General features: G+C 43.8%; 1 protein-coding gene and 1 long non-coding RNA gene across 4 annotated transcripts in view; both read left to right on the forward strand.

The window, feature by feature from the left end:
* Positions 1-2,016: 2,016 nt before the first annotated feature.
* The window catches only part of atosb (atos homolog b), a 44,153-nt gene continuing 21,239 nt past the window's right edge, over positions 2,017-24,930 (forward strand). For both annotated transcript variants that reach the window (XM_024003359.2, XM_024003360.2), the window contains exon 1: positions 2,017-2,401. The gene's annotated coding sequence lies outside the window, so the exon portion shown is untranslated. The remainder of the gene's footprint in view (positions 2,402-24,930) is intronic.
* Positions 10,889-17,130, forward strand: LOC139028879 (uncharacterized). Of its 2 annotated transcripts, none has more exons than XR_011481094.1 (3): positions 10,889-11,403; positions 11,448-11,552; positions 16,778-17,130. It is a non-coding gene; the product is annotated as an uncharacterized lncRNA (long non-coding RNA). The 2 variants fall into 2 exon arrangements; XR_011481095.1 differs by having other exon boundaries at positions 11,448-11,558; positions 16,787-16,801.

Genomic DNA, 24,930 nt, shown 5'->3' on the forward strand with positions numbered 1-24,930 from the left:
TACAATATCAAAGAGATGACATGTATATCCATTGATTTAGAGCAAGTGCTAGATGTCAGTCTAGTGTTTAATAAAAGGTGAAAAAGGAGCTCCAGTCTGCACACTGATTACGCTCCCGTGTGAACGTATTAGACAGAGATTTAGTGGTCGAAAACAACAAACAAACGCATTCACATGAAAGCAACAACAGACACATCGTTAGCTCTAACAACTTAGAGCTCCAACACAGCTGCATGACAGACAGAGACCGTATGTGTAGTAGCAGTATTATCGGAGATGTCAACAGTACATGTACTATCCAGGAGAGGGTGCTACAAACACATCGTTCTCAAATTCAAAAACACTGCTGGCAAGTTACCAAACTGAATGTGGGACAGTGTTTTTTGTTGTTGTTCATGCATTTTACAACAATCAAAAGGCATTCCTTTACCATAAATACAATTTATAAATCATTTCTGATGTTTTTTTTTTAAAGACACAGGCAATGATCTATCCCATATCACAACAAGGGTCCGCTATGTGCAATGGAATCAATGGGATAGTCCCAAAAGTACAACACAAATTCAAGTACAGCACAACAAAGTATGTCAAGTAGGCCAATTTTTCAAGTAGGCTAGGCCAGGCAGGGTCAGCAGCATTTGTTATTGTTGTGCTATTAGACAAGTAGAACTGAGTTGGCACAGAAGGCCCACTGGAGTCGGCTGCAAATTAGATACCATTCCAAGCCTGGGTGAAAGTCTGTTGTGCAATCATTCCAACTCCTTGTCAATAATTTTCATGCCAAACGTGGTTGTCATTACAATGACAACAATGGACTTGGCAGATCTAGGACCAGGCTATACAATTCCAGAATATGTCAAATATGTTGTAGGCTAGGCCTATGCTCCAGGCCAGGCAGGCCTGTAGTGATGGGGCCTGAGGCAGATAGGCCAGCTGGGCTTGCTCGCCTTGGGCCTGGTAACCAGGGCCTTATGCCAGGGTCCTTGCTATTCGGAATCCTTGGGACGTCCCTCCCTACCCCATTGAAGTTGTAATTTAAAATGGTTAGGGTTAGGTAAGGGATAATGTTATGGTTCAGAATAAGGACGTCCTACGAATCCCGGATATCACTAACCCTTATGCCAGGGCCCAGTCAAGGGCGTGGTGGAAATGACTAAGCCGACTGAGCCCAGTCCGTATTGGGCTGCTTACTGGCTGCTACTGATTATCTATTCTTAGCTGTATGAGAACATGGCAATGGTTCCTGAACCCTCCTACAGTAGCTCCTTTAAAATTGGCTGTTGAAAACAGACAGGATTAAATTGTGCAGTGACAGTAGGCCTCTGTCATCATCGTTTAACTGTCAAGTCGTTGAGCGCTTGAGACAGCAAACGTTCGAAGGCTATCGGAAACGTTAATTGTATAATGGTTAGTACTTTCAAGGATTTAAAGATTTAAAATGGCTTTTGTGAAAGGATTGATGTAGGCCTCTGTGGGTTAAGGCCTCAAGCTAGAGGTCTTCACTGGTCCACCTGAACCTGAATACTCGAGCTGGACCGGGTCCAAAATTCTATCTTTTCCCTTGGGTCCTGGTCGGGTCCTCTTTGATTGTCATCGGATCCTGTTCTCGGGTCCGTTCGGGTCCAGGTACTCCTTTAAAAATATATATTGGGTCTATTCGGGTTCGGGTCTGATTGTCCTGGGTCCGTCCAAGTCCAACTTTTTGGACCGAGAAGACCTTAAACTCTATTTCTCTCTAGTTTGCTTTCTGCAACAAGGAGAGGCAAGGGACGTGTACTAGCACGTGTACTGGGCGTGTCTTAGCCAAACGTTGCCAACCCCTAAGCCAATGATATTAGGAGATATTTGAATATATTTGTTTATTCAAAATCCGTCTGAATACTGAGCTCTGGTTGGTTCGTGGAAGTCCAACTGACCAATCGCTTAAATGACAGGTGCCCAGCTGGGCGTAAACCCCGCCTCCTATTGACTTTTCAGCAAACCCCGGAAACATCGTTCTTTAAAGGGACACTGATCTATTTCATGGCGGAGGTATTCGATGAGCACAGCTGAAGCGCAGATAAGCAAATACGAAATACGAGCGACGTAGCCAGACAGCAAGCAAAATAGATAGCTAGTTGTGTTCAGAGAGAAGAGGAGAGACGACAAGACTGATTTTTTTCAATTTTATTTCCGATGACCGACGCTGCAATCAACCTTTCTTCAAAGCTAGCTAACGTTTCTATAGCAATCCGATCTTTGAATTTAAACAGAGACGTTTGATGTGAAGTCGGCCAGGGTTGTCCTACAGCGAAAATAAAAGGCCAAAACTGCGTTTCTGAGACGAAGGGAATGTCTAATTAACATCCCTGTACGTGTCAAGCTTGTCATTCCCTTCGTGTAGGTGCTATTTACTGCGCTGGTGAGTAAACAAAGCGTTTTCATGTTCAGTGAATTCTGTTCTTATTCCTTCCCTATGCTGGAAACTAGGTGGCTAACGCTTGTTTAACGGCTTACATTTAGGATTTATCGTGTAAAAACACTGTCGATATTGTAATGACTTTATAATAACCACATTTGTATTTCATGGTTATAAATGTGAACAGTGGTCTTTGTGGAACACAGACAAATGATGCAAGGCAGCTGGCTACATGGTAGTTTATAACTTTTTAGTATTGCATTATTTTCTTTGCCATTTGAAATACCAGACAAGCCCAGAATACAATGTCATGACACACACACTTGTATGTCTGCCAAGGGGGCGTTCCTCTGCTTTGTTTGCCATCCTCCTCCTTAACAAAAAAAAAACTTGTGCGTGCGTGTGCAGAATAAGAACAAGGACGATGAATGGAGATCAATCGCCGTGTGTGTGTGTGTGTGTGTGTGTGTGTGTGTGGTGTGTGTGTGTGTGTGTGTGTTGTGTTGTGGTGTGTGTGTGTGTTGTGTGTGTGTGTTGTGTGTGTGTGTGTGTGTTGTGTGTGTGATGTGTGTGTGATTAAAGTCACACAGTCATGTGAATCCATCAGGACATGCTTGCCATTTATAACATGACATGAAATGCATTTTGCGTAGTACTGTCTGTAGGTCGTAGCCTATGTGCGCGAGGGAGGGGTGTGAAACTCACTACCACACACACACATGCCATACATCTTTTTGAGTTGATGACGGTGGAATAACCTTAATAATATTGCTCTAACAGCATAGGTGAGGGAAGGGAAGGGAACCCCCCCCCCTGGTTTCATTGTTCCATAAGAGGAGATGCAGCTAGATAGATGGGTATGCATTGGAGGGCGGCTGTCCACTGGGACACCACACCTGTGGTCCAATGTACTGACTCGAGCTACAATGCCACAGTTATTACTGCTGCTATGTTGCATAACTGCATTGTTGCAGTAGGCTAGTAGCCTTTGCTACTGTGATAAGAAGTGCAGTGACGTAGAGGCGTGTGATTGAGCAGAGCTGCAGGCCCCTCTTTGTATTCACCAACATGGCAAGATAGCATTGGCAAACGCATTACACATATACACACACACATTATATACACGCACAGTCTTTACAGTACCAACATACAAAGACACAGCATGCAGGCACACACACAGTAAAAACTATACTCATATACAATACACACTCAACTATACTCATATACAATGCACACTCAACTATGCTCAAATACAATACACACACAGACACACACACACACACACACACATCAGTGGCTTAGCCAGAAATTTGTTGGTGGGTGTCCCTGCAAACATAATGTACTATTTTTCTTTTCTCTCAATCTGATTGGGTGGGCCTGGCAGGGTCTACGCCCTTGACACACACACACCTCCGTGCACTTCCTTATCTGACCTGCACATGCAGCACTGGGACAAGCACCTCCTCCCTCTCTTTCTTTTCAATTCAATTTCAATTTAAGGGGCTTTATTGGCATGGGAAACAGATGTTTACATTGCCAAAGCAAGTGAAATAGATAATCAAACATGTGTTTACAGTAAACATTACACTTCCAAAAGTTCCAAAAGAATAAAGACATTTCAAACGTCATATTATATGCAAATAGTTAAAGTACACAAGGGAAAATTAAATAAACATACATTTGGGTTGTATTTCAAATGGTGTTTGTTCTTCACTGGTTTCCATTTTCTTGTGGCAACAGGTCACAAATATTGCTGCTGTGATGTCACAGTGTGGTATTTTACCCAGTAGATATGGGAGTTGATCAAAATTGGGTTGTTTTGAATTCTTTGTGTTTCTGTGTAATCTGAGGGAAGTGTGTGTCTCTATGGTCATACATTTGGCAGCAGGTCAGGAAGTGCAGCTCAGTTTCCACCTCATTTTGTGGGCAGTGTTGCACATAGGCAGACCTGGCTCTCAAGAGAAGATAGGCTTTCTCAATAGCAAGGCTATGCTCACGGAGTCTGTACATAGTCAAAGCTTTCCTTAATTGTGGGTCAGTCACAGTGGTCAAGTATTCTGCCACTGTGTACTCTGTTAAGGGCCAAATAGCATTCTAGTTTACTCTGTTTTTTTGTTTGTTTATTCTTTCCAATGTGTCAAGTAATTATCTTTCTGTTTTCTCATGATTTGGTTGGGTCTAATTGTGTTGCTGTCCTGGGGCTCTGTGGGTCTGTTTGTGAATAGATCCTCAGGACCAGCTTGCTTAGGGGACTCTTCTTCTGTAGGCGATAGCTTTGTTATGGAAGGTTTGGGAATCGCTTCCTTTTAGGTGGTTGTAGAATTTTAACGGCTCCTTTCTGGATTTTGATAATTAGTGGGTGTCGGCCTAATTCTGCTCTGAATATATTATTTGTTGTTTTACATTGTACACAGAGGATATTTTTACAGAATTCTGCATGCAGTCTCAATTTGGTGTTTGTCCTCTTCTGTGAATTCTTGGTTGGTGAGCGGACCCCAGACCTCCCAACCATAAAGGGCAATGGGTACTTTAACTGATTAAAGTATTTTTAACCAGATCCTAATTGGTACGTTGAATTTTATGTTCCTTTTGATGGCATAGAAGGCCCTTCTTGCATTGTCTCCTCTCTCGCATGCTCTCTCGCTCTCTCTCGCTCTTGTTCTCTCCCCCACTCTCAATTTCCGTCTCTCCTTCTCTTTCTTTTATCATGTTAAAACCAGTGGGCATTGTCCTCAGCGGTGAATGACCAGCCTGATCACAAGAAATAAACAGCGATTTCGAACATTTGAAAAAGTCCTAAGAACTTCGATATATATATATAAATATATATATACACATAGGAGCTATATCTACAGTTGAAGTCGAAGTTTACATACACCTTAGCCAAATACATTTAAACTCAGTTTTTCACAATTCCTGACATTTAATCCTAGTACAAATTCCCTGTCTTAGGTCAGTTAGGATCACCACTTTATTTTAAGAATGTGAAATGTCAGAATTATAGTAGAGAGAATTATTTGTTTCAGCTTTTATTTCTTTCATCACATTCCCAGTGGGTCAGAAGTTCACATACTAATTGAGTGTATTTGGTAGCATTGCCTTTAAATTGTTTAACTCGGATCAAATGTTTTGGGTAGCCTTCCACAAGCTTCCCACAATAAGTTGGGTGAATTTTGTCCCATTCCTCCTGACAGAGCTGGTGTAACTGAGTCAGGTTTGTAGGCCTCCTTGCTCGCACAAGCTTTTTCAGTTCTGTTCACAAATGTTCTATAAGATTGAGGTCAGGGCTTTGTGATGGCCACTCCAATACCTTGACTTTGTTGTCCTTAAGCCATTTTGCCACAACTTTGGAAGTATGCTTGGGGTCATTGTCCATTTGGAGGACCCATTTGCGACCAAGCTTTAACTTCCTGACTGATGTCTTGATGTTGCTTCAGTATACCCACATAATTTTCCTCCTCTTGATGCCATCTATTTTGTGAAGTCCACCAGTCCCTCCTGCAGCAAAACACCCCCACAACATGATGCTGCCACTCCCGTGCTTCACGGTTGGGATGGTGTTCTTCGGCTTGCAAGCATCCCTCTTTTTCCTCCAAACATAATGATGGTCATTATCGCCAAACAGTTCTTTTTTTTTTGTACCTGTTTCCTCCAGCATCTTCACAAGGTCTTTGCTGTTGTTCTGGGATTGAAATGCACTTTTCGCACCAAAGTACGTTCATCTCTAGGAGACAGAACGCGTCTCCTTCCTGAGCGGTATGACAGCTGGTCCCATGGTGTTTGTACTTGCGTACTATTGTTTGTACCGATGAACGTGGTACCTTCAGGCGTTTGGAAATTGCTCCCAAGGATGAACCAGACTTGTGGAGGTCTACAATTGTTTTTCTGAGGTCTTGGCTGATTTCTTTTGATTTTCCCATGATGTCAAGCAAAGAGGCACTGCGTTTGAAGGTAGGCCTTGAAATACATCCACAGGTACACCTCCAATTGGCTCAAATGATGTCAATTAGCCTATCAGAAGCTTCTAAAGCCATGACATTCTTTTCTGGAGTTTTCCAAGCTGTTTAAAGGCACAGTCAACTTGGTGTATGTAAACTTCTGACCCACTGGAATTGTGATACAGTGAAATAATCTGTCTGTAAACAATTGTTGGAAAAATTACTTGTGTCATGCACAAAGTAGATGTCCTAACCAACTTAACAAACTATAGTTTTGGCAACAAGAAATTTGTGGAGTGGTTGAAAAATGAGTTTTAATGACTCCAACCTAAGTGTATGTAAACTAAGTGTATATCTATATATATATATCAAGTTAGAGGATTCGGCTATTTCAGCCACACCCGTTGCTGACAGGTGTATCAAATCGAGCACACAGCCATGCAATCTCCATAGACAAACATTGGCAGTAGAATGGCTTTACTGCAAGCTCAGTGACTTTCAACATGGCACCTTCATAGGATTCCACCTTTCCAACAGTTTGTCAAATGTGTAAACCTTGCCGTCATTGGACTCTGGAGCTGTGGAATTGCGTTCTCTGGAGTGATAAATGACGCTTTAATATCTGGCAGTCCGAAGAACTAATCTGGGTTTGGCAAATGCCAGGAGAACGCTACCTGCCTCTATGTATAGTGCCAACTGTAAAGTTTGGTGGAGGAGGAATAATGGTCTGGGGCTGTTTTTCATGGTTCGTGCTAGGCCCCTTAGTTCCAGTGAAGGGAAATATTAACGCTACAGCATACAATGACATTCTAGATGATTCTGTGCTTCCAACTTTGTGGCAACAGTTTCGGGAAGAACCTTTCCTGTTTCAGCATGACAATGCCCCCGTGCACAAAGTGAGGTCCACACAGAAATGGTTTGTTGAGATTGGTGTGGAAGAACTTAACTGGCCTCCACAGAGCCCTGACCTCAACCCCATCGAACACCTTTGGGATGAATTGGAACAACCAAATGCGAGCCAGGCCTAATCGCCCAACATCAGTGTCCGACCTCACTAATGCTCTTGTGGCTGAATGTAAGAAAGTCCCCACAACAATGTTCCAACACTTTAGATTTGTATTTTGTGACAAATGGAATTTATTTATTTGATCACAATAGTAGACATTGAATGTCTATAACCAAACTGGCTACAATTCTGTTGTTGGCCGATGGTAGCTACAGCTAGGCACATTGCTAACCTGAGTACTAGCAACAGTAACAGTTAATCCAGGTATAATGGCTAACACAAACATTGGCTACCATGATATCCTGCAAGTTATGTCAGCCAGTAAAGATCAGGCAGTTCTGCACAAATAAAGACCTACCTTGAAATACACAATAATAAATCCTGATTGGTATTTGACCATTCAATTCTGCAAAACGTGCAGAGCTGTTGTAGGTTATTCCATCCCAAAGCACAATGCCAAAACGTGCAGAGCTGTTGTAGCTTGCTAGGTAGGTAGCTAGGTTATTCTGTTGTAGGTTATTCCATCCCAAAGCACAATGCCAGATCAGAGTGGGCCAGTTCGTTTTGCACGGCCCAATGCACTTAGATAGCTGGCTCTCTTTGTAAAATAAAATAATAATTACTAGCAACATAACATGACAAACTCTTTTGGTCACTTTAGTACCTACTTACTTACCCGATTGGCCTCAGTCACCAAAGCCACCAGCAGGCCGTTCCTTTCTTGACGTCCAAAGCCGCAATGTATTGTTGGTGAATTAGTTTTTTTATTAATGTGATTGAAATTGTGAAAATAGAAGTGTGTAATTATTTGTTTATACATTGTTCCATAAAGATGATTTTACATTGGTTATATTAGACTTGTGGGATATTAATTGTGCAACCTTTCCCCAAAGGTTTGTCTGTTTTTATTTATTTTTAATTTTTATTTATTTTTTAAAATTTTACCCCCTTTTCTCCCCAATTTTCGTGGTATCCAATCGCTAGTAATTACTATCTTGTCTCATCGCTACAACTCCCGTACGGGCTCGGGAGAGACGAAGGTCGAAAGCCATGCGTCCTCCGAAGCACAACCCAACCAAGCCGCACTGCTTCTTAACACAGCGCGCCTCCAACCCGGAAGCCAGCCGCACCAATGTGTCGGAGGAAACACCGTGCACCTGGCCCCCTTGGTTAGCGCGCACTGCGCCCGGCCCGCCACAGGAGTCGCTGGAGCGCGATGAGACAAGGATATCCCTACCGCCAAACCCTCCCTAACCCGGACGACGCTAGGCCAATTGTGCGTCGCCCCACGGACCTCCTGGTCGCGGCCGGCTGCGACAGAGCCTGGGCGCGAACCCAGAGAATCTGGGTTAACTGCCGGTAGGTTAACTGCCTTGTTCAGGGGCAGAACGACAGATTTTTACCTTGTCAGCTCGGGGATTCAATCTTGCAACCTTTCGGTTAGTAGTCCAACGCTCTAACCACTCAGCTACCTGCCGGTCTGTCCGTGATAGAGATTCTCAGCTTTTCTTGACATCACACTCCACAAAGCAAGTCCTGCAGGCTCTGGTGTTCTCTTATCTACAATGGCCAGAACAGAGCAACACATTGTAATCATATGACTGATATCAATACTATGCATGCCAGTCTCTCTTGGCTAAGAGTTGAGGAAAGACTGACTGCTTCACTTCTTGTTTTGTAAGAAACAGTCATGTGTTGGAAATTCCAAATTGCTTGCATAGTCAACTTACACACACACACACACACAGCACTGCCACACACACTTACCCCACCAGACATGGCACCAGGGGTCTTTTCACAGTCCCCAAATCCAGAACAAATTCAAGAAAGCGTACAGTATTATATAGAGCCCTTATTGTATGGAACTCCCTTCCATCTCATATTGCTCAAGGGATTTAAAAAAACAGAAAGCAAAACCTCACGGCACAACTCCTCCCCCCCAGATGACCTACTTTTTGTGTGTATGTATTGACATGTATGTGTAACTGACACACACACACACACACACACACACACACGTTAATGTTTTTAAATGTACAGTACCAGTCAAAAGTTTGGACACCTACACATTCAATTGTTTTCACTATTATTCTACAATGTAGAAAATAGTAAAGACATCAAAAACTCTGAAATAACACATATGGAATCATGCAGTAACCAAAAATGTGTTAAACAAATCTAAATATTTTTATTTGAGATTCTTCAAAGTAGCCACCCTTTGCCTTGACAGCTTTGCACACTCTTGGCATTTTCTCAACCAGCTTCATGAGGTAGTCACCTGGAATGCATTTTAATTATCATGCGTGCCTTGTTAAAAGTTAATGTGGAATTTCATTCCTTAATTAATTTGAGCCAATCAGTTGTGTTGTGCCAAGGTAGGGTTGGTATACAGAAGATATTTGGTAAAAGACCAAGTCCATATTATGGCAAGAACAGAGAAACGACAGTCATATCAAATGTTATTTGTCACATGAGCCGAATACAACAGGTGTAGACCTTTACAGTGAAATACTTACTTACAAGCCCTTAATCAACAATGCAGTTTTTAGAAAAAATAAATGTTATGTAAAAGTAACAAACAATTGATCATTACTTTAAGACATGAAGGTCCGTCAATCCAGAAACATTTTAAGAACTTTGAAAGTTTCTTCAAGTGCAGTTGCAAAAACCATCAAGCTCTGTGATGAAATAGTCTCTCAAGAGGACCGAAACAGGAATGGAAGACCCAGTGTTACCTCTGCTGCAGAGGATAAGTTCATTAGTTACCAGACTCAGAAATCGGCAATTTACTGCACCTCCGATTGCAGCCCAAATAAATGCTTCACAGAGTTCAAGTAACAGACACAACTCAACATCAACTGTTCAGAGAAGACTGCGTGAATCAGACCTTCATGGTCGAATTGCTGCAAAGAAACCACTACTAAAGGACACCAATATAAGAAGAGACTTGCTTGGGCCAAGAAACAAGAGCAATGGACATTAGACCGGTGGAAATCTGTCCTTTTGCTCTGATGAGTCCAATTTTTTTATTTTTGGTTCCAAACTGCCGTGTTTTTGTGAGACGCAGAGTAGGTGAACGGATCTCTACATGTGTGGTTCCCACCGTGAAGCATGGAGGAGGCGGTGTGATTGTGTGGGGGTGCTTCGCTGGTGACAATCTCAGTGATTTACTTAGAATTCAAGGCACACTTAACCTAGCATGACAACCGCATCATTCTGCAGCGATTCGCCATCCCATCTGGTTTGCGCTTAGTGGGACTATCACTTGTTTTTCAACAGGACAATGACCCAAAACGCATCTCCAGGCTGTGTAAGGGCTATTTGACCAAGAAGGGGAGTGATGGAGTGCTGCATTTGATGACCTGGCCTCCACAATCACCCCACTTCAACCCAATTCAAGTGCTCCTTCAAGACTGTTGGAAAGGCATTCCAGGTGACTACCTCATGAAGCTGGTTGAGAGAATGCCAATTGTGTGCAAAGCTGTCATCAAGGCAAAGGGTGGCTATTTGAAGAATCTCACATGATTCCATGTGTTATTTCATAGTTTTGATGTCTTCACTATTATTCTACAATGTAGAATATAGTAAAAACTTTTGACTGGTACTGTATGTCAATTGTAAAGTATTTTGTCTGTAATGTCTTTTCGTTATGTGTTGGACCCCAGTAAGACTAGCTGTCTCCATTGGCGTCGGCTAATGGCGATCCTAATAAAAATCTAATCCCAAACCATAGCCCTAATCTTAACCACTCTGAATGAATACCCTTTGAGTTGTTTCTGTTAACCCTGTAACCATGCAGAATTTGTTCTGTAACCACGTGGAATTAATGCATAAAGTTCATCCATAATACATCAAATTTTGAAGGAATACTGTGAGATCAAAGTTTATTTGTAACGTGCGCCGAATACAACAGGTGTAAACCTTACAGTGAAATGCTGAATACAACAGGTGTAGACCTTACAGTGAAATGCTGAATACAACACGTGTAGGTAGACCTTACAGTGAAATGCTGAATACAACAGGTGTAGGTAGACCTTACAGTGAAATGCTGAATACAACAGGTGTAAACCTTACAGTTGAAAAATGCTGATGAATACAAAAACAGGTGTAAACCTTACAGTGAAATGCTGAATACAACAGGTGTAAACCTTACAGTGAAATGCTGAATACAACAGGTGTAAACCTTACAGTGAAATGCTGAATACAACAGGTGTAGGTAAACCTTACAGTGAAATGCTGAATACAACAGGTGTAGGTAAACCTTACAGTGAAATGCTGAATACAACAGGTGTAGACCTTACGGTGAAATGTAGGTATGGTAAAGTGACTGCATATATGATAAACAGAGAGTAGCGTAAAAGAGGCATTGGCGGGTGGTGGGACACAATGTAGATAGCCCGGTTAGCCAATGTGCGGGGGCACCAGTTAGTTGCGCTAATTGAGGTAGTATGTACATGAATGTATAGTTAAAATGACTATGCAAATTTGATAAACAGAGAGTAGCAGCAGCGTAAAAGAGGGGTTGGGGATCTTGTTTGAATAATCACTTCCTCTTTCGCTCTTTAAATAGCTCTTAAACGCCACACATTATGGAACCAGGCTCGTGACTAGTATACATTTAAAAATCACACACTACCAAAGTTAATAACTCTCCACTGGCTGGTTCTGACATGCCCCTTTGTTTTGACTCAACAAAACTTATGTTAGGACACACACACACACACACACGCGCGCGCACACACAGTCCTCTCTGTGTGTGGTTCTTGTTCATTAACATACAGTACCAAGGCCCGTGCCAAACCAAACCCCTTCGACTGTCAGACAGATGGAGAGAGAACACAGAGAAGAAAACAAGGGGGGAGAGACACACACACACACACACACTATCCCCTACTATTCGTACTACAACACTTGAAATGTCTATCTGTTTTGAAACCTTTTTGCGGGATAGTCAACGAGGGGCTATGTGTTCTGAAGGGGCGTTCTACAAGGTGTTGCAGTATTTTCCAAAGGAATCATAAAGACCCTCCTATTGTGTGTTGATATGTAGACTTCTTGTCCCGTTTTTAAATTTTTATTATTGTCTATTAATGTTCTGTATTATGTCATGTTTTGTGTGGACCCCAGGAGAATTACCTGCAGCTTTCGTAAAACGGCTAATGGGGATCCTAACAAAGAGAGTGGAGAGGAGGATGTGATGGTTCACTGTGTTGAAGGCAGTGGAGATATATTATACATACATACATACATACATACATACATACATACATACATACATACATACATACATACATACATACATACATACATACATCACCCTCAAGTGTTTGGGAAAGAAGAGATACAGGTCTGTAGTTTTTGACGTCGGAGGAGTAGTGTTGGTTTCTTGAGGAGTGGAGCGACTCTATCCATCTTGAAGTCAGAGGGGATGCAGCCAGGAAATAGGAATGTCAGAAGGCTTGCACCTTGCGGGGACACACAAAACACTCTTCTTCACTTAATTCAGCTGTCCCCATAGGAGTACGCTTTTTGGTTCCAGGCCGAACCCTCTGTTCAAAGGGTTCTACATGTAAACCAAAACAGTTCTACTTGGAACCAAAAGGGTTCTACCTAAAATCAAGAAGGGTTCTTCAGAGTTCTCATATGGGGACAGGGGGAGAACCCTTTTAGGCCCTTGATAGCACCTTTTTTTTAAGTGCACTAAAAACACTGGGACGGTACCAGGACGAGTGTGTAGGGCAGGGACGGTACCAGGACGAGTGTGTAGGGCTGGGACGGTACCAGGACGAGTGTGTAGGGCCGGGACGGTACCAGGACGAGTGTGTAGGGCCGGGACGGTACCAGGACGAGTGTGTATGGCAGGGACGTACCAGGACGAGTGTGTAGGGCCGGGACGGTACCAGGACGAGTGTGTAGGGGCGGACAACCAGGACGAGTGTGTAGGGCGGGACGGTACCAGGACGAGTGTGTTAGGGCCGGGACGGTACCAGGACGAGTGTGTGGGCCGGGACGGTAACCAGGACGAGTGTGTTGGGCCGGGCGGTACCAGGACGAGTGTGTAGGGCCGGGACGGTACCAGGACGAGTGTGTAGGGCCGGGACGGTACCAGGACGAGTGTGTCGGGCCGGGACGGTACCAGGACGAGTGTGTGGGCCGGGACGGTACCAGGACGAGTGTGTAGGGCCGGGACGGTACCAGGAGAGTGTGTAGGGCCGGGACGGTACCAGGACGAGTGTGTAGGCCGGACGGTACAGACGATGTTGTGTGGCCGGGACGGTACCAGGACGAGTGTGTCGGGCCGGGACGGTACCAGGACGAGTGTGTGGGCCGGGACGGTACCAGGACGAGTGTGTGGCGGGACGGGTACCAGGACGAGTGTGTAGGGCCGGGACGGACCTAGGACGGAGTGTGTAGGGCCGGGACGGTACCGGACAGTGTGTTAGGGGCAGGGACGTACCAGGACGAGTGTGTAGGGCCGGGACGGTACCAGGACGAGTGTGTAGGGCGGGACGGTACCCAGGACGCAGTGTGTCTAGTAGTGTAATCCGATGCTCTACGTGTTTAGGACAGTTCTCATTGCTAACACGGGAATACAATTTACTGCTGCAGACAAGAGCTAATCGTGTTAGGGCCGGCGGTACCAGGACGAGTGTGTAGGGCCGGGACGGTTACCAGGACGAGTGTGTTAGGGCCGGGCACGGTACCAGGACGATGTTGTGTAGGGCGGGACGGTACCAGGACTGGGTGTGTAGGGCCGGGACGGTACCAGGACGAGTGTGTAGGGCCGGGACGGTACCAGGACGAGTGTGTCGGGCCGGGACGGTACCAGTATCGCTATACTTGTTAGTATCGTGGCATTGGAAACAACCTGAAGCAGATTGAACTTGTTTATGAAAACAGCCCTGATGTTGGAAACTAACATCATTATGTTGTCGTCTAGAGTCGCATGTATTCATTTCTCCCAAGTTATTGCACACAATATGTTACATACAGCAGGTTTTAAATAACCAAAGTGTTTAGTCTGCTTCGTGTTTTTATTTTTGTCATTGGGAAAAATATTGTGACACTGGTATCGTCGTGTGTGTGAGAGAGACATGGTAACGTCAGTGAGTATGGGTTTTCAGTGTAATCTCAAACCTTGTTACATTTTACATTTAAGTAATTTAGCAGACGCTCTTATCCAGAGCGACTTACAAATTGGAAAGTTCATACATATTCATCCTGGTCCCCCCGTGGGGAATGAACCCACAACCCTGGCGTTGCAAGCGCCATGCTCTACCAACTGAGCCACACGGGACCAGTTGGTAGACCAGACCAATTGTTGATTTATTCCTCGCTGGGCACAGACGTCAGTTCAACGTCTGGTTTTGATTCACGTTATGTTTTTATGTCACCGTGTCATTGGATTTAGGTTGAAAGTTGGATAAAGAAAAGACCATGCCTTTTTGAAAATCCAATCAGTTTTCGACGTTGATAAAACTACATCACACCACTTTTTTTCCGGGGGGTTAAATGACGTGGCAGTAACGTCTGTGCTTTATATCTCTCTGAGGAACCAGATACCCTAGAATACATACTGTACTCAGCCATTAACTGGTAAAGAGGAACTAAGGTGAACATAAAGATCAATCCACACACAGGCACACACAGACACCACACACACATCGTTGGGGCTTATCCATGTTAGCTTGGGGGACAGTCAGGAGAGGTGAGGGTCTGTGGAAGCTCTAGCAAAGGAACAGTATGGTTAATCCTAACCACACACACACACAGCTAGACAGGCCCTAGTTGTTGCCATCGAGACAGCGTGGCGTTCTAAACACCGTGGGCGGACGCCCTAATGCAGGGATCGCCAACTAGTTGAGCGGATGGTCGGGTGGCCCAGAACATAATTACAAATAATTTGTAGACCGCAAATTAACCGCAAGAAGACTAAACGGATATATTTGACTAAAACATAATCATTTTGAACCTTGCTTACATTAGTAAGTCTCTATGCATGGGAATACCTTTTTGCTCAGAACATTTTGGGGGGGGGGGGGCAAATTAAACCATTGCCAGTTGGGGAACCCTAGTGTGTGTGTGTGTGTGTGTGTGTGTGTGTGTGTGTGCTGTCTCTTATACACATCTAGATGTGTATAAGAGACAGGCCCGTGTGTGTGTGTGTGTGTGTGTGTGTGTGTGTGTGTGTGTGTGTGTGTGTGTGTGTGTGTGTGTGTGTGTGTGTGTGTGTGTGTGTGTGAGAACAGACTTCTATTTTTAGCTTATTTTCAGCTGTACTCAGACACCCTTGAACAGGGGAGGGACTTGAGAGGAGGCCACACCCATTTTTTCATTATATGGAAGTTAACAGGGGTTCTTAAAGGGGTGTGTGTGTGTACATGTTGGATCCTAAATAACAGCGTTGTCTAGTGAGATACAAAAGTTCCTATTTAATTGTTTTCTCAGCTGAGGTGAAATATATGTTTTATTGAATATAGTGAGACCTGAGTACGAAAATACAAGCAGAAGACAAGAGCAGACAACAACATGAGTTTGACACACTTGAACCTCTACTGGAAACACAAGACCTTTCTGTCTGTCTTCCCCGTCTCTACTCTCCTCTCTATATTTGGAGGTGCTTAGCTGAAGAAGCTTCTCTTGTTTTGCAAGACACACACACATCACATCCTTTCTATGTACAAATAACAACCTAGGCCTAACACACTGTTTCAGGAAATAACAGCTTCTGTTTTGCAAGCGTCTATTAATTCTGCTCCTACACACACTCTCTCACTCACTCACACACACACACACCCCTTCTGTAAACCTCCCTAAACATGAGCTAGGAGACAGGTTAGAGCATCTGGTTTAGTGTAACAGATGATTGACACCGTTGTGGGAAAGCTAACCGTGTGTGTTTTAAAAGTAACCGTTCCTAAATAGATGCTGTCTGGTGCCTAAGAGAATGAAGATTCAGATATACATATCCCTTACACTGTAACACACACACACACACAGACAGAGGAAGGCTGTTTTTGGAGCGTTCTCTGTTTCTGCAAAACAGGCCGAGCAGGTGGGCGGAACTTCGGCTTCCCCTAGCCAATCAGAGCCTCGGCTACTCCAGCTGACTCCCCACCCCCTTCTCCCAGCCAATCAGAAGCCAGCTCCTCACCCCCCTTCTTCTCTATATGTGTTCAGTGCTGACTGGAACTACCAGCTGGGAGGAAGAGAGATGAAAAGCAGAGACAGAGAAAAGGACAGAGGAGCTGAGAGAGAGGAGGCCTGACGACAGAGAAAGAGAGGCTACGGGGGGAGAGAGAGAGAGACACCCTACTAGAATCTGAAGTCCACTGTTTGCTGATGATCTGGTGCTTCTGTCACCAACCAAGGAGGGCCAACAGCAGCACCTAGATCAAATCAAATTTTATTAGTCACATGCGCCAAATACAACAGGTGTAGTAGACCTTACAGTGAAATGCTGAATACAACAGGTGTAGTAGACCTTACAGTGAAATGCTTAATTACGAGCCCCTAACCAACTATGCAGTTTAAAAAATATATGGTTAAGAATAAGAAATAAAAGTTAACAAGTAATTAAAGAGCAGCAGTAAAATAACAACAGCAAGACTATATACAGGAGGGTACAGAGTCAATGTGCGGGGGCACCGGTTAGTTGAGGTAATATGTACATGTAGGTAGAGTTATTAATGTGACAATGCATAGATAACAAGAGAGTAGCAGCGATGTAAAAGGGAATGCGAATAGTCTGGGTGGCCATTTGATTAGGTGTTCAGGAGTCTTATGACTTGGGGGTAGAAGCTGTTTAGAAGCCTCTTGGACCTAGACTTGGTGCTCCGGTACCGCTTGCCGTACGGTAGCAGAGAGAACAGTCTATGACTAGGGTGGCTGGAGTCTTTGACCATTTTTAGGGCATTCCTCTGACACCACCTGGTATAGAGGTCCTGGATGGCAGGAAGCTTGGCCCAGGTGATGTACGGTGCCGTATGCACTACCTTCTGTAGTGCCTTGCGGTCGGAGGCCGAGCAGTTGCCATACCAGGCAGTGATGCAACCAGGCAGGATGCTCTCGATGGTGCAGCTGTAGAACCTTTTGAGGATCTGAGGACCCATACCAAGTATTTTCAGTCCCCTAAGGTGGTATAGGTTTTGTCATGCCCTCTTTATGACTGTCTTGGTGTGCTTGGACCATGTTAGTTTGTTGGTGACCATGTTAGTTTGTTGGTGATGTGGACATCAAGGAACTTGAATCTCTCAACCTTCTCCACTGCAGCCCCATCAATGTGAATGGGGTCGTGCTCTGTCCTCATTTTCCTGTAGTCCACAATCATCTCCTTTGTCTTGATCACAATGAGGGAGAGGTTGTTGTTCTGGCACCACACGACCAGGTCTCTGACCTCCTCCATATAGGCTGTCTCGTTGTTGTCGGTGATCAGGCCTACCGCTGTTGTGTCATCGGCAAACTTAATGATGGTGTTGGAGTCATGCTTGGCCATGCAGTCATGAGTGAACAGGGAGTACAGGAGGGGACTGAGCACGCACCCCTGAGGGGCCCCTGTGTTGAGGATCAGCGTGGCGGATGTGTTGTTACCTACCCTTACCACCTAGGGGCGGCCTGTCAGGAAGTCCAGGATCCAGTTGCAGAGGGAGGTGTTTATTCACAGGGTCCTTAGCTTAGTGATGAGCTTTGAGGGTACTATGGTATTGAATGCTGAGCTGTAGTCAATGAATAGCATTCTCACAAAAGTGTTCCTTTTGTCCAGGTGGGAAAGGGCAGTGTGAAGTGCAATAGAGATTGCATCATCTGTGGATCTGTTGGTGGTATGCAAATTGGAGTGGGTCTAGGGTTTCTGGGATAGTGGTGTTGATGTGAGTCATGACCAGCCTTTCGAAGCACTTCATGGCTACAGATGTGAGTGCTATGGGTTGGTAGTCATTTAGGCAGGTTACCTTAGTGTTCTTGGGCACAGGCACTATGGTGGTCTGCTTAAAACATGTTGGTATTACAGACTCGGAGAGGTTGAAAATGTCAGTGAAGACACTTGCTAGTTGGTCAGCGCATGCTCGCAGTACACGTCCTTGTAATTCGTCTGGCCCTGCGGCCTTGTGAATGTTGACCTGTTTAAAGGTCTTACTCACATCGGCTGCGGAGAGCGTGATCACACAGTCTTCCAGAACAGCTGGTGTCTCATGCATGTTTCAGTGTTATTTGCCTCGAAGCGAGCATATAAGTAGTTTAGCTCGTCTGGTAGGCTCGTGTCACTGGGCAGTTCTCGGCTGTGCTTCCCTTTTTGTAGTCTGTAATGGTTTGCAAGCCCTGCCACATCCGACGAGCGTCAGATCTGGTGTAGTACGATTTGATCTTAGTCCTGTATTGACGCTTTGCCTGTGATTGTTCGTCTGAGGGCATAGTGGGATCCCTTATAAGTTTCCAGGTTAAGAGTCCTGCTCCTTGAAAGCGGCAGCTCTAGTCTTTAGCTCAGTGCGGATGTTGCCTGTAATCCATGGCTTCTGGTTGGGGTATGTACGTACTGTCACTGTGGGGACGACATCATCGACGTACTTATTAATGAAGCCAATGACAGATGTGGTGTACTCCTCAATGCCATCGGAGGAATCGCGGATCATATTCTAGTCTGTGCTAGCAAAACAGTCCTGTAGCTTAGCATCTGCTTCATCTGACCCCTTTTTTATTGATCTAGTCACTGGTGCTTCTTGCTTCTTGCTTCTTTTGCTTGTAAGCAGGAAACAAGAGGATAGAATTTTGGTCATATTTGCCAAATGGAGGGTGAGGGAGCGCTTTGTACGTGTCTCTGTGTGTGGCGTAAAGGTGGTCCAGAGTAAAGGTGGTAATAATAATTCCCCCCCTCATTAAACTCCCCGGCTACTAGGAGTGCCGCCTCTGGGTGAGCGTTTTCTTATTTGGTTATGGCAGAGTACAGCTCATTCAATGCTGTCTTAGTGCCAGCCTCTGACTGTGGTGGTATGTAAACAGCTACGATAGATACAGATAAACTCTCTAGGTAGGTAGTGTGGTCTACAGCTTATCATGAGATACTCTACCTCAGGCAAGCAATAGCTTGAAACTTCCTTAGATATCGTACACCAGCTGTTACAAAAATACATAGTCCGCCGCCCCTTGTCTTACCAGACGCCGCTGTTCTATCCTGCCGGTGCAGCGTATAACCAGCTAGCTGTATGTTGATAGTGTTGTCGTTCAGCCACATCTCTGTGAGGCATGAGGGCCCCCCCCCCCTTGCTTTTCCTTCACCCAAATCCAGACAGCTGATGCAAAAGCTGGATCCCTACAAATCAGCTGGGCTAGACAATCTGGACCCTCTCTTTCTAAAGGTATCCGCCAAAATTGTTGCAACCCCTATTACTAGACTATTCAACCTCTCTTTTGTATTGTCTGAGATCACCAAAGATTGGAAAGCTGCCGCGGTCATCCCCCTCTTCAAAGGGGGAGACACTCTGGACCCAAACTGTTATAGACCTATATCCATCCTGCCCTGCCTTTCTAAAATCTTCGAAAGCCAAGTTAATAAACAGATCACCGACCATTTCGAATCCCACCGTACCTTCTCCGCTATGCAATCCGGTTTCCGAGCTGATCACGGGTGCACCTCAGCCAGGCACAAGGTACTAAACGATATCATAACCGCCATCGATAAAAGACTGTACTGTGCAGCTGTCTTCATCGCCCTGGCCAAGGCTTTCGACTCTGTCAATCACCACATTATTATCGGCAGACTCAATAGCCTTGGCTTCTCAAATGACTGCCTCGCCTGGTTCACCAACTACTTCTCAGAGAGTTCAGTGTGTCAAATCGGAGGGCCTGTTGTCCGGACCTCTGGCAGTCTATGGGGGTGCCACAGGGTTCAATTCTCGGGCCGACTCTTTTCTCTGTATACATCAAACATGTCGCCCTTGCTGCTGGTGATTCTCTGATCCACCTCTACGCGGACGACACCATTCTGTATACATCTGGCCCTCCTTTGAACACTGTGCTAACAAACCTCCAAACGAGCTTCAACGCCATACAACACTACTTCCGTGGCCTCCAACTGCTTTTAAATGCTAGTAAAACTAAATGCATGCTCTTCAACCGATTGCTGCCTGCACCCTCCCGCCTGACTAGCATCACTACTCTGGACGGTTCTGACCTAGAATATGTGGAGAACTACCTAGGTGTCTGGTTAGACTGTAAACTCTCCTTCCAGACTCACATTAAGCATCTCCAATCCAAAATGAAATCTAGAATTGGCTTCCTATGTCGCAAACAAAGCCTCCTTCACTCATGCCGCCAAACATACCCTCGTAAAACTGACTATCCTACCGATCCTTGGCAATGTAATTTACAAAATATCCCCCAATACTCTACTCAGCAAACTGGATCCAGTCTATCACAGTGCCATCCGTTTTATCACCAAAGCCCCATTTACTACCCACCACTGCGACCTGTATGCTCTCATTGGCTGGCCCTCCACTACATATACATCGCCAAACCCACTGGCTCCAGGTCATCTATGTCTTTGCTAGGTAAAGCCCCGCCTTACCTCAGCTCACTGGTCACCATAGCAACACCATCCCATAGCACGCGCTCCAGCAGGTATATTTCACTGGTCACCCCCAAAGCCAACACTTCCTTTGGCTGCCTTTCCTTCCAATTTTCTGCTGCCAATGACTGGAACAAATTGCACAAAATTCTCCTTTTGAGCTGAACTTATATCTCCCTCTCTAACGTTAAGCATCAGCTGTCAGAGCCAGCTCTACGATCACCTTACATCGTACACACCAATCTGTAAATAGCCCACCAACTACTTCATCCCCATCTATTATACTTTCCTGCTCCTTTTGCACCCCAGTATCTCTTACTGCACATCACTCATCTGCCATCTATCAACTCCATAATTAAAACTCTAACGCAGACCTCTACCCCGGTCCGCGAATAAATCACCCCCCCAGTCTCCCACACACACTTTATAGCATAGGCTAGCATAGCTTCATCAAGTAGATAGTGCAGCTATATCTTAATCCAAGTCCAAGACACCAGAATGAAAGATACCGAGACGTTGAATGAACCACCATTTCAGATTTTCTAAAATGTTTTACAGGAAACGAAATATGTTAAATCTATAGCTAACACCGTAGCAAAATTACCACAATCTCTTGTCCAACATTTTTTCTCTCCACCAAGCTATCCCAATTCGGGCTAAACTAAATATGATAGCCAATAACCTAATAAAAAAAACCTCATCAGATGACAGCTCTGATAACTATTTATGTATAGATTAAAGTTTTTGTTAACCAAAAAGTGCATATTTCAGGTAGAAATCACAGTTTAACAATTGCCCACCGACCATCACAAGACGACATAGAATTACTATATTAGAGAGCAACGTGATATGGACCAATTCTTTAATTAAAACTTTTCATAAGAATAGACCAAAGCATCGCATGAAGACCCAGATCTTTGATTCTTCCAGACAATATTTTCGGAATTTCTAAGCGTTTACAGCGAAACACCAATAAATCGCAGTTAAGTTAGCATAACCGACAGTAGGTTAGAAAAGTTACCAGCTATGCAAATATCCAGCCAAAGCGCTATAACGTAATCACCGCCAAAATAATTAATTTATTCACTAACCTTCTCAGGAATTTTCGATGACACTCCTGTAACATCATTTTACAACATACATAACAGTTTGTTCGAAAAGGTGCATAGTTACCATCAACAAAACCGTGGTTACACAATGAAAATACTAGGAAATCCAAGCCTCAAAATGTCTGACGTCATCTTTCAGATGATTCTAGTTTAATTGAAAGCTAATCATATACTTGACAAAAAATACAGGGCTTGACAGGATTCGAAAGACAAAAGTTTTCTTAATGCAACCGCTGACTTACATTTTTAAAATTATCCTTACTTTTCAATACAGGTTCCCAAGTGACCAAGATAAACAAACAAAATGGCGAAATATGCTCGTAAAATATTTCGACAGAACAACAATTTATCATATAACATATTGCTTACTTTGAGCCTTTCTTCCATCAATTTTGCTTGCAATTTATCCTTTCTATGTTGTAATTCTTGTTTTTGGTGCATAGATGTCCTCTGTCCTTCGAAAATGTCCACTAACACGACCGAGACCCCGAAAACGTTTCCCAAAGCTAGAAAGTGCACGACAAATAAATTCCTCAGAATCGCACTAAACGGATATAAACTCTATAAACGTTCAAAATTAACCACATTATGATGTTTAACAACCATAACGAGTAAAAAACATGATCAAGAGAAAATATGCTGGTAGACAACGATTTGGATATGACGGCAAGTCCGATGTCCTTCACGCTTCAGCGCGCGACAGAGAAACAGGGTACCTCTACTTTTTGTTTCTTTATAAGGCTGTGATTGTGCAATCGATTCCATTTCAAAACGTGATGACGTACAGACACCCAGAGGAAAACGTAGCGAGTTCGTGTTCTTCATAGCATTCACTGTCACCTTAAAAACAGACTCCAGATCAGGGGTAAAAATTTCTGAAATCTGACCCCTGTCATGAAAAGTGCTGTAGATATAGTTCTGTACCACTCAGAGACAAAATTCCAACGGCTATAGAAACTAGAAAGTGTTTTCTATCCAATAATAACAATAATATGCATATTGTACGATCAAGAATTTAGCACGAGGCAGTTTAATTTGGAGACCCAAATATGCTAATGCGGAACAGCACCCCCTATAGTTCCAAGAAGTTAATGCTAAATTGTAATTATTTTTAGATTAGATTTTTCTATTGTGTTATTGACTGTATGTTTGTTTGTGTAACTCTGTTTTTTGTCGCTCTGCTTTGCTGTATCTTGGCCAGGTCACAGTTGTAAATGAGAACTTGTTCTCAACTGGCCATCCTGGTTAAATAAAGGTGAAATAAAAATATATATAAAAAAACATTAAAAGCACAGATATTACAATTTTGAATATCTCGTTGGTAGTTTAATCTTCCCCGTAGGTCATTTATTTTATTCTCCAAAGATTGCACGTTTGCTAGCAGAATGGAAGGAAGTGGGGGTTTATTCAATCGCCTACGAATTCTCAGAAGGCAGCCCGCCCTCCGGCCCCTTTTTCTCCGCCTTCTCTTCACGCAAATCACGGGGATCTGGGCCTGTTCCCGAGAAAGCAGTATATTGTTCGCGTTGGCCTCGTCAGACTCGTTAACCCTCCTGTTGTGTTCGTTTCATGTTAATTAATTCTGTCTTCCCGGTCCAAAATGACCATCCCCATTACAGATGATTATAAATCCATAATACATATATTATCACCTAATATTGTGTTAGATCTTTTTATCAACTTAAGTTCTTGTGAACATTACAAGTTTTGAACTTCTATTTGCTATTTATGGCCTGTAGGCCTTATTGACCTCAGCTCATGCAACTCGTTTTTGAGTTTTAAAAAAGCATAATGTATGGATTATTTTGACTATAGCAAATACTCAGATGAAACATATTGTGCTATTTATCACAGACTACTTTGTGTCAAAGTATAACAAGGACTCTCTCCTCCTCACCAGTGTCATGATCAAAGATATGATCAAGAGCCTCACATACAGTATATTGTTTGGTCATTGTGCTGCCACAGAATGAATTGTGAGCAAGTCCTCAAAAAACCTTTATATACCAGAGCTGTGAGAAATGTTCTATATATTATTGAAACAATGTTGTGATTGTTTGTGAGAATGCCAAAATGTGTGGTTCCCTTCGGGGAATTATTCTATTGAGGAAAGGTTCCCGTGGGGGTTGCCATGGAAGCCAAGAAGGGGAGTGAGGTGTGTGTGTGCTCAAACACACATGCATGTGGGGGTCTGGGAGAGGAAGTGTGTCCATCTGATTGGGCATGTGCCTGAACTCAATTTTATACACCCTTTTATTTCTAATGACCGGTCATTTTTTGACACCACAAGTGTACAAAAGTTAAATAAAACACCCAAAATGTAATGAAAATCATCCAAATGTATTTTGTGTGTTCAGATGCCCTGTGTGGACGAAGTCATGGAACCTTATGACAATCAGATTAAATGAACAGCGTTTTTCAGAGAGAGAGAGAACTTGTAAATTCGACCGGAACACAACAGGAGGGTTAATGGGGGGGAAATGATTCTCCCAGTCCGTGGTGAGTAATCGCAGTCCTCATGTCCAGAAGTTATTTTTGGTTGCGGCAACATTATGTACAAAATAAGTTACAAAAAAACCATCTGCCTTCTTCTCCGGCGCCATCACTTATCTTCTGCACATCACAACACTGTATATAGACATAATATGACATTTAAAATGTCTTTATTCTTTTGGAACTTCTGTGAGTGTAATGTTAATTTTTATTGTTTATTTCAGTTTTTGTTTATTTTCTTCTTCACTTGCTTTGGAAATGTTAACATATGTTTCCCATACCAATAAAGCCCTTGAATTGGGGAGGGCTACAGGGGGAGAGAAAGAGGGGCTACAGGGGGAGAGAAAGAGGGGGACGGGAAGAGAAGGAGAGAAAGAGGGTCTACAGGGGAAGAGAAGAAGAGAAAGAGGGGGACAGGGGAAGAGAAG

The sequence above is a fragment of the Salvelinus sp. IW2-2015 genome, linkage group LG15 (assembly GCF_002910315.2).
Source record: "Salvelinus sp. IW2-2015 linkage group LG15, ASM291031v2, whole genome shotgun sequence".
NCBI lineage: Eukaryota > Metazoa > Chordata > Actinopteri > Salmoniformes > Salmonidae > Salvelinus > Salvelinus sp. IW2-2015.